Consider the following 11,587-nt stretch of genomic DNA (forward strand, 5'->3'; position numbering starts at 1 on the left):
GCCTCCACATGGCTTATCTTATCTATCTAATAAAAAAAAAAAAAGAAGATGATTACATCCTACGCGTTATGCATCTAGTCATGTATGTTAACCAATGACTTAAATTCTGCCAAGTCACTGGTTTTCCTGGCTAGCTCAGGCAACCCATTCCATGCTCTAATAGCACTAGGGAAGAAGGAGTATTTGTACAAATTTGTCCTAGCATATGGAAAAAGGGATTGATGATGTAGAGGCAGATCTGAAGCAGCTTGGGGTCAGGGCGTGGAGATGAAAGGCCCAGGAGAGATCTGAATAGAAGGATGTGCTGAAGCAGGCCAGAGCCCTCCATGGGCTGTAGCGCCACTACAATGGATGGATGGATGGATATGGAAAAAGGCATGTGTCTTTATCTTTCTGTCTTTCTGAGTATTTTATTAGGTTTTGTTGTTTTTGGTGCTTTAGTAGCACTGCTAATTTTTTAAAGTATATATATTTATTTATATAATTTTGATTAAGCTAGCATTAAAAATAGAAGAATTTTTCTTTCATTGAACACTGACATCAATTTCAAAAGAGAAAGAAAAACAAGATAAAAAAAAAAAACAACATTGCATTAATAATACAATGACATCTGGCCAATCAATACAATCAAATCAGCAACACTTTTGCCCTGCATGCATCTATTTTGCATGTGGTGAGGTAAATAAAGAAATTATAGATTTTATATAGCGCTACTTTCATGCTTATAGCATGCTAAGGGCTCTATGGTCTGATCTCATTTATGGACCAGTGGGGGATGAGGGGGTGGTATCTGGGAGAAGGTTTTCCATGCTGCCTTTAGGCACCAGTAAACTCAACTCAGGTGTCAAACCTAAAGCCCACTTTCATATGTAGCAAAGCTAAACAAAGTTCAATCGTACTTAGCCTCTCTACCATTGTGGCTGTTGATAGGCAGTAGTTCATAGCTTTTGATATTTATGATGAAAATATTAAAACCTGTCTCTTTACCAGCATTGTCCCAGGAGTTGGCCCTTCATGAGTTGTATCTTATTTACCAGCTTTGTTCCAGGAGTGGGCTCTTCAAAAGTTGAATCTTATTTACCAGCATTGTCCCAGGGGTGGGCCCTTCAGGAGTTGTATCTCATTTACCTGCATTATCCCAGGAGTGGGCCCTTCAGGAGTTGTATCTTATTTACCTGCATTGTCCCAGGAGTGGGCCCTTCAGGAGTTGTATCTTATTCACCTGCATTGTCCCAGAGGGATAGGGAGTTGTATCTTATTTACCTGCATTGTCCCAGGAGTGGGCCCTTCAGGAGTTGTATCTTATTCACCTGCATTGTCCCAGGAGTAGGCCCATTCAGGAGTTATATCTTACTTACCAGCATTGTCCCGGAGGGATAGGGAGTCCTCAGGAATTGTATCTTATTTACCAGCATTGTCCCAGGGGTGGGCCCTTTGGGAGTTGTATCATATTTATCAGCATTGTCCCAGGAGTTGCATCTTATTTACCTGCATTGCCCCAGGGGTGGAGCCTTCATGAATTGTATCTTAGTTATATGAAAACACATTACTCTAATTGTTATCTTTGTTTTTTTTTTCATAAAACAATTGGAAAGAGAAAGTCAACCTTTTCAGAAATAATATTTACTCATTATGATGGTCGAGTGGTTAAGCACTTGGATTCTGAACCTGGGGTGCTTGGTTCGAATATTGGTAAGACTGGGATTTTCAGCTTTGAGATTTTTAGGGTGCCCCTGAGTCCACCCAACTCTAATGGGCACCTGACTTTAGTTGGGGAATTAACAGCATCCTGCTCGTTAACCGTTAGCCAAACAACAGATGAACTTAACATCTACCCTATAGACAACATGGTCTGAAAGGTGAACTTTACTTTTTTGTTACTCTAGTTTATTGATTAGAGAAAAGGTTTTGTTTAAAATTGTATTTTGTGTAAGTTCTTTCTCTGTTAGAATATATATATATTTACAAATATAATGAATGCTCTTATGTTTTAGGTAACTTACTTGATACAAACACAAACCATGATTCTATAGATGGCCAAGAATTCGAATTATCTAAACAATATATATGGACTGAGCGATTGGCATGAAACACCATTTCTACTGTAAGGAATTGAAAATTCCATCCAGACTGTTTGCCCACAACAGTAGCCACATAATCTGAAACAAAGTAGATTTTTTCCAATAAGAAACTTGGGTATCTATTAAACAATGTAGACAATGCCTAATGAGAACTCTATCTATGAATCTTTTATGCTGTCTACATATCTACATACAGATCCCAATTTTTAAGAATACCATTTAGTGGGTTCCCAACATGATCCCCAGACATGAAGAGCCACATAAACATGTATGACCTTCTCCAATAGATGTCTACCCTGGATACTTGGACTTGATGACCCAACAAAATAGCGTGGACAAAATTTCATGACAAAATAGTGCAAGACAAAATTGCATGGACTTGTATATGATGTGTATAAAAGTACTGAATTTCAATAAGTATAGGCCCTGGGTAGCATTTTTTGTTAGAATATTACTAGATCTAAAATTATGCCATATTTGCAGAGAAAGAGAGTACTTTTTAAAATGTATATAATTTTTTTTTCACCAATGTTTCAAATGCATGTAGTGACCCCCATTCAAGGGTTAGGTAAATGATGATGTGTGTGTTACTCATGTGTGTTATAGTATAATCACAAATCTTGATAATCTGCAATATCTATCTTAGATCAAACCAGGGCAACTCTTGCCTCAACATTGATGTGTGTGTGTGGTGTGGCCTGGGTAAATCTGACAGGTATGGACGTATCTTTGCATGTTTTTGACGTGCACTTTTGCAATGTAAAAAAAATGATATATTTAGAAATTACTCAATTTTAGCTTACAATTATTATTGCATAATATTTGCATATTTATATTTTAAAATATCTTTAGAGTTTCATCTAAATTGACTGAAAAATAATTATAGCATTATAATTTTTCAAAAATAGCTGCTCTATTCATATTTTACTCTATCAAGTATTTCTTGCAAAATTTTTTCCTCGCTATTGTGTCCACTCTATTTTGTTGGGGAACTCTGGGAGTTGGGGGCGGGGGAAAAAAAATATCTACTGTCAACATTTGGGAGTCAACCAATCAGACAACTATTATCAAAAGATCCAAAAAAGAAAGTGAAAATGGATAGGAAAAATCTTGAAAAAAAAAAAAAAAACCTACAAATGTTGCAAGTCAAAAACTTGATTGAAACTCAAGGAAGGAGATGCTTAGGAAAGCAGATGAAGAAAGCTGCTCAGGTCAGAGTTAGGTGAAGAGGTGTGGCTCTTCTCTCCCCCCCCCCTCCCAGACATGCAAGATTTAAATAAGTACCCTAAATGTATATTTATTTTCATTTTACTTTTAAACATTTTCTTATTAAAAACAAATATAGAAGTTATTATTTAGCTCTAATTGGCTATTTTACAATTTTTAGTTGTCAAAGCCTTAGGAAAGGTACTAGCCTATATTTTTACAAACCTTTTCTTTCCAAGTTTTCACAATGATCTTGATCACAACGTGATAACTCTCTGTCATAGAACTTCCAAATAATTGTATCTTTCCTAGAGCAACGCAGTCTAACTTCTGTCCCTTCTTCCATTCTAAGGTCAAAATTTTTTCTATGTCTATGTGTATATGGTCTATAATATGAAGCTCTTGCCCTACTGTCAATCGATAGTTTTCTATGCAATGCATAATTGAGGGGTATGCTATAATAAAAATGTGCCAGAACAGATTGGCCTGAAATTACAAGATAATAATCATATTAATAATAATATATAGCACCATCAACAAGCATAATTTTGTCTCAAGGTGCTATGGGAAAAAAGTTAAAAAGACAGACTAATCTAGCAACTTTCAATAAAGATTTTTTAAAAATATGTCTACTAGCATTCGTTTAACCAAGTTATATCTTTCCTTGTAGTGCCCAATTTTTTGGGGCCTTTAAAATTTCCATGACATGTACCAAGGGCCAAGAGTTTTCGAGAAACCATGTTGTTTTTTTAGACGAATATGGCCAGTGTACCATACTTTCAGCTACTACAGTGTTGTTAAAAAATGTAGTAACTTTTATAAATTTAATAATTTAAAAAAATATATCTATAATATTAGTATTATTTTTCATGCATTGTTAACAAAAATACTATGATTTCTAAGTTTTTACAAAACTTGTATCAGCTCACTCTGTCTGTCTGTGCACAATTACTCATCGGCATAGACAAGACTTGGATCAATAAAAATAAAAATTGACCAATTAGTCATTTAATTACTGGTAATTAATTATTTTGTTTGATACCAACAAGGGAAAGTAATCCTTCAGTATTCACAGTTATGACTTAATGTGTAGGGTTTCATCCCCTTAAATAATTGAACACGCTGTTTCTCCCACACCTTTTCTTGGATCAAGCTCAAATTAATTAATGAAAAAATTAACCAGTTAGTCAATTAATTATTCATAATCCATTTTTTTTTTGGGGGGGGGGGGGGGGGGGGGGGGGGAGCAGGGAGGTCTGATGTCGAATAAGGGAAATAACTTCTACATTAAGTGTTTAATTATTTCCCTTAGATAGGCTTTTTTTTTTTAAAGAATTTTAAAAATATTTGATTGTTTTTATACAATGACATAAAAGGACATAAAATGTGTTAATTTTGTTTCAAGTCAACACCATAAGCAAGACATATAAAGTCTTCTGGTGCATCTCAAAATGAGATGAGTGGCAAAACAAAATATGTTGTTTGAATCTTGACTCAAAGCAGATTTAAGATTGCTGAAAATGGAAACCTTCTCTCATATACACCATACGTCAACAAAATAGTTCTTACAATACAGCATTGAGCATGTCACTAAGCTATATACAAGGAAATTTTTAAACAAAAAAAAAACATATTCAATGTTAATTGGTAAATGATAGAACTAGGTGATGACATGGGAGCAAATGAAGAAAGCTGCTCAGAACCGAGTTCAGTGGAGAGGTGTGGATGCTGCCCTATGCTCCCCTGGGAGTACACGGGATTAAGTAAGTAAGTGAGGTGATGAAAAGAAACATTTCCATGTTTATTCTGCATGAGCCTCCATCTGCTTCTGCCAAACTAATTGTTTTGTTGTTTTTTTAATTTAGCCTACTGTTATTTGAGCCTACATCTGCACTCCCAAACTAGTGTTGTTGTTTTTTAATCTAGCCTACTGACAACTAGGCTACTGTAATTTTTATCTTATCTTATTATATATAAATTACAGACATTCCTTATCACCTATGAAGGAGGCTTGAGGTTCAACATCTGACTCGGGCAGAGTTGTGTTTACTGAGCGTCTAAGGGCAACGTGGAAAACCTTCTCCCAGATACCCCCCCACAAATGAGGTTGGACCATAGCACTCTGAGCATGCTATAAGCATGAAATTAGCGCTATATAAAAACTATATTATTATTATTATTATCAATAGAAGATAATTGCATCCTACATATATCCATGTGTTAATCTAAAAATTAGAGGCTGAAACTCATTTCTGGCTGATTCAGGCAACCAATTCCATGCTCTAATGGCACTAAGGAAGAGGGAGCACTTGAAGTAATTTGTCCTAGCATAAGGAACAAGAAATGTATCTTTACCTTAGTGTCTTACTGAGCATTTATTTGATTTTGGATTTGTATTTGTAAATTATGTTACAGTGTTTTATGTATTATTGCTGATTACATTTTAGTCTCTTGTCCTAAAATGTTTCTAAGTTTTGTGATTTCACTTATGGTGTTGCTCTAGTCAAATGGGAATATTTATTTTCTTTTAAATGTATATTCTTGTGACAATACCTTCACCACACCTTCACCTTTCACCTATCCCTTAGTCTGTTGGACCGATGGGGCACCTTGCAAGATTTGTTGACTGTCTTTCTCCTTACCTAGATTTGCTTATTGGTATTTTTCACTCTCCTGTTAACTCTTAGGTTAATATCCTATATACTATTCTGGCATTTAATTTAGTCAGATCTAGAAATTATTCTAAATTGCTACTTTTTCTTTGTATAACTCTGCCTCTTGGAAGTCTATTCCTTTATTAATTTTTTTTTCTGCTAATTGCATTAGTACTAAATGATTAGAATTTAGCATACAAAGATGGGCAAAGCTGAGGGGCTTCCACGAATTCCTTTCACTTGGCAAAAGCATTGGTGTCCATGAATCAGACATTTGCTCATTAGCTCATTTGCTCATTTCTTGGGATGAAACTATTTGAGACTGAACTGTCCAAAGACCAGGTAGAAACTTAACAAAATAGAAGTAACAAGAATTAGAAGCTAAAGTTTCTGAAAAGATAGAAGATATGTAGAATGCATCAGGGAGAATATATAAAATTAACTAGGTTAATGGACAAGTAGATAGCAGTTTTAGTCCATAACTGAAGGACTCTATTTAAACCCATGACATCTCAGACCAATCAAATCTCTAATTTTTATGAAAGGGTAGATGATTTTAACAATTAAAAAATTCTCTATTTCTCTTGAAGAACAGAATACTAACATAATATATATTTGTAATAAAAAAAAACTTTTATCTAAAATCAGAGGCTAAGTTCACTTGGCTTGGCTTGACTACCTATGAAGGGGCTTGAGGTTCGACACCCGAAAAATCAATTTTTAAATGTAGAAAAAACACAGAGCTACAAAGTATAGTAGTGGGATGTGTTTTCAAGAGGCTAAGTACGCTTGAACTTGCCTTGGCTTGGCTACCTATCAAGGGGGCTCGAAGTTCACAGCCGAATCAAGCAGAGTTGTGTTTACTGAGTGCCTAAAGGCAGCAGGGAAAAACCTTCTTCCAAATACTGCCTCCCCCACTGGTCTCACAAATGAGATTGAACTGAAGCACTTTGAAGCATGAAAGTGGCGCTATATAAAGCTATAATTTAATTTAATTAGATATTGAAAGGAACAAGTAAAATATTTTTTTAAATAATAATTTTTTATTTTTAAATGAAGCTTATAAACCATATATGCCATCAATTATTTTGAATCATTAATGTAATAAATTTCTAATAAAACCTGACTGACAATAATAAATTTGTCCGATTGGAAATATTATTAATTTTTTTTTGTTTAGCGCAGCTTTCGTGCTAATACTCAGTGAGTTATGGTCCAATCACTTTTGTGGGCAACTGGGCTGGGAGTGGGGGAGGGCTTTGTGGGAGAAGGTTTCCATGTTGCCTTATGAAAAACAATTTTTTTTTATTTCTTCGAGTCTAAATTTTCACTCAAGCCTCAGTGATAGAATACTGACATGCTAGCAACTGAACTATCCAGCTAAAAATAGAAAGTTTTAATTGTTAATTGTCAGTTTTAACGTTTTTGCCAATCACCTAATTCTCTACATAAAACTTATCTCAGCTAGTAGGCCCTACTGTCTCCATACAAAACAAAATGAATTATTTATAACTTATTGATAAAACAATATACAAATTTTTCAATTGATTCATGTGGTGTTTGGGACAATGAATAATTGTGCAACCTTTCAACTTGATCCAAGAATGAAAAGTTGGAGAAATATCATGCATAAGATTCCACCCAGACAGGCAGAGTGAGTTGATAATAGCTTTGTAAATAATAAAGTAGACAGTAAACTAGGAAAGCAATAAAACTGTTGATTCCCCTATAATAATAATAACTATTTTGATCCTTTCATTGAAGTTGTTCATTTAATCTTGCCTAATTATGTATACATATTAAGATATGGAATAAAGTTATATATAATTTGTCAAAAACAATACATCTACTTTTTTTTAAACAAATAAAGAAAAACATTTCCTTTTTTAATCTGGTTTAAAATGTTAATGAGTTCAGTTAAACACTTTTTATATGGTAATTGAAAATAATGGATTTTATTATTTAATTTTTCTTAAGGTTACATTTACAATATTCAAGATAAAACCTACCAAACAGCAGTACAAAAAGGCAACCTAACTGTATGACTGAAGCCATGTCACAGTGGCAACCTAGCTGGCTGAAAGAGAAAAAAAAGAATTTTAAGGATTGACCAACCACAAAAACACCATAATTATATATATATATATATATATATATATATATATATATATATATATATGTGTGTGCTATATTAACATATATAGAGAGAGAGATCTATGTTTATTATTGTTATTATTATAACTATTATGATTATTAGAACCTTATCTTTCAATCTTTTTAAAAACAATAAACATATAGTGTGAATTTTCTAGAGGGATTGTGTCTCCAATCAGGACATTCTGAAATTGGACAATATGCACAGAGAAGACTATGGACATCTCACCTCCATACTAAATTGTAGAGGTAGTCAGACCCAAAGACTGCTCAAGACTATACCTATAGAGATGTCAGCAAGCAAGATAATAGAACCACAGATATCAATGAAAGTATGTGGGAGGAAACAGCCCAAGACCAGACAGCATGGAGAAAGACTGTGCATACTGTACAATCCTTGCAGAGAAGCAAGGAAATGAAAGACAAAGAAGCTGCCCTAAAACTGCTAGTCCACATATATTGGCTTCCTAGACAGGAGGAGCCATATATATATGCAATGCTTTTTTTTTGTGACAAGTCACACTTGTACGGCTTACAAAGAGGAGTGGCTCAACCAATGGGCATCGGGAAACACAGCCAGAGCCATATACAAAGAAATGACTATGTCTAACAAACTGGACAGTATTAACTTCCTCTCCCGCAAAGAACAATCTACAATATTCCAACTAAGAACAGGACACACACCTCTGTTAAATTGCCATCTGAACAAAATAAATTTCACACAACTCCCCCTTTGTAGACATTGTGCCTACCTTTATGAAACCGTTAAACAGATCCTCTTTGAATGTCCCTTCCTAATCCACGTTAGGCAGACCTACTTCCACTACAGCTCAACATAACCAACAGCCTGTACGGCAGTGCTGAACAACTGAAGAAAACAGCACACTTTTTTTCCTTGGCACAGTCTGCAAAAGAGCTCACAGCTCAGAAGCGATTAAGCTGGCTAGAAGAAGAAGAAGAATGTGGGGAAAAATTATTACTTTTCTTGTATTTTAACATTTATCATTAATTTATTATATTATTAGATAATAACATTGAAAATTGTTTAAAGTTGCACGCAATAAGAATCAATATATATATAAAATGTGAAACTGCTAAATAAAGTAATAATAAAACTATTTAAGTTAGTTAATTATTTGAGGTGCAAACTGGTAGTTAAAGGTTAGGCAATCCATCACTGAGTACCGGCACCTATTTTCTTTTACAAAAAGCACTGTATATATGTATATGTAGAGAGAGATCTAGCAAATACCATAAAAATACAATGCTCAAAGAAACACAAAGAGAAAGGTGCTCTGACCTCCTGATATAGATTATAGGCTTTATCAACAAAATAATGCTTTGCCTATCAGGAATAGGTTCAAAAAGAATAAATAGATATTGAATAAGATAAGGAAAATAAATTGTAAGCTAAACAATCACAGGCTGAAATACTTGATCTACAAACTAGAAAACTGAATCTTATATAGATTATAAAGTTCTGGCCAACAACCATATTGTGCAAAGAACCACAACTCCACTCTAAAAAACAAACCAATGGCTCAACAAATAAACACAAAATTCATCCTATCTTACAACACAGATTCTATACAATAGACTCACCCCATTTTGCACATAGCACAGATAAACCCGTTAAAATATTCTTCATTAACAAAACTTCTTTCAACGTGTTATGTGTGCGTCCATTATTTTGTCAAAAGGAGACGCATGGCTGCCTAGCCATGTGGTAGGCACATCAGACTGCAGTCTTGATGGTTCTAAGTAGGGCTGGGTTTATCTGTAGCCAACATAAGCTATGGATTGGGGCCTCCAAGAATTATTTAACAGTGACAAATAATATATATGGACTTAGAAAGTGCACAAAAGTTTCAAACAGCTTAAGGAAAATTCAAAATCCCAGTCTTCACATGAGACCCCTTGGTTTAGAAGCCATTTGGCCCCCCACTAATTGAGATAATGGAAATAAACTCACCAAATTATTAAACTGCCAAGGTGAAATCAAGCAAGAACAATTTATAACACTTGACCAATGGAGCCCAACATTTTTTTGATTCAGGGGTCATTTAAATTTAGAATACACATGTCACAACCACGTTACTGAAAAACATACACCAGTCAAATGGAACAGATTCACTAGGGCTTTATTATACTATGAGTTTTTAAGAGGTCAGATAGCTATGTGTTACAAGCCGGATATAATATAATCCGTGGGGCATAGTTTGGGCATCGCTGCATTAAATACTTCTCATCACAGACTTCATCACACAGACTTCTCAACATAAACTTCATTACACTGACTTCTCAACACAGGCTTTACAACACATTTACAACACAGACTTTTCAACTCAATCAGGTTTTCATACTTTAGTTAAAATAAAAAAAAGTCTTTAAAAATCTGAAAATGTTTCAACTAATAATTCACCCCAAACACACACAAGATCATAACTGAAGTAGGATTTACATTTATAAGAGTATCAACAAAAGTAACTTAAGTCTAATGTAAAAGTGGGATCAAGAAACAAACAAACATATGGGGTCTATATATAATATATATATATATATATATATATATATATATATACAGCACAAAAAGAGATAGATGGGAGAGGAAGAGATCTATAATATAAAATCTATGTACTATTAAATTGTAACTATTTAGAAAAGGAATAAGAGATCTCTTTTTTGAAATAACGTCTGTATTTTATAAGAATAAGATAAGAGATGGCCTCTCAAAAACAGGGGGTGGAAAATGTTTGATCCATTGCCACAGCACAGATATCAGTGTAATTTAAATTCAAGATTTCAATGTTGATAATGTTGCATCACGCGTAGGACGTAATCATCTTTTTGAAGTAACGTCTGTATTAAATTTAAGATAATGAGTGTGTCTACAGTTATAATAATAAAACTAATAGATCTAGATCTATAAAATAATAATATTTATAAGCTTTACTCTAACTGTACTAAACTATAAGCCTAAGTGTCACTAAGGCTAAGAGCAATAGCTAATTTAAACTTACTCGATTCTAGAATTTATTTTAAATTAAAACTTTAGAATGCATCAGTTGTAGTTATTAGATTACAGAGTTTCTGGCTCAGACAAGGTAGGGTTAAATAGTTGATCTAGAAATGTTTAAAAGTTAATGATCCTTTGGTAATTGGTATCACTATCACCTCATCACCAGGTCTTACCGTCTCGCGTCTGCACACTGTGAGCGTGAGTGAAATTGTCAGTGCCAATCACAGTTTTATCACAGTAACTACTTAACGATAGTTAGGCCTACCTTTTTGGCTTGCAACAAAATAGCGGAAGTCCCAGAAGTGACCACTGCACTGGACAATGAAAGATTTGATCCTAAAAAGTAGTGATGAAAATAGACCCAATCATGTATCACTAATTTGACATCTAGTATTTTATATTGGAAGTTCGCGACACCAGACGTCTAGTAGTGACAAAAGCCAAAGCGAGGGCAAAAGGTCACGCGCCTCAAA

At 34.3% G+C, this 11,587-nt stretch overlaps 1 long non-coding RNA gene across 1 annotated transcript; it reads right to left on the reverse strand.

Moving 5' to 3' along the window:
- Window positions 1–2,009: 2,009 nt before the first annotated feature.
- LOC106067708 (uncharacterized) lies at window positions 2,010–9,011 on the reverse strand. The gene is made up of 4 exons (XR_001217768.2): window positions 8,848–9,011; window positions 7,951–8,018; window positions 3,513–3,773; window positions 2,010–2,159 (listed from the first exon to the last, which is right to left on the reverse strand). It is a non-coding gene; the product is annotated as an uncharacterized LOC106067708 (long non-coding RNA).
- Between the last annotated feature and the right edge of the window lie 2,576 nt (window positions 9,012–11,587).

This window comes from Biomphalaria glabrata, chromosome 13 (genome assembly GCF_947242115.1).
Source record: "Biomphalaria glabrata chromosome 13, xgBioGlab47.1, whole genome shotgun sequence".
In the NCBI taxonomy this organism is placed as follows: domain Eukaryota; kingdom Metazoa; phylum Mollusca; class Gastropoda; family Planorbidae; genus Biomphalaria; species Biomphalaria glabrata.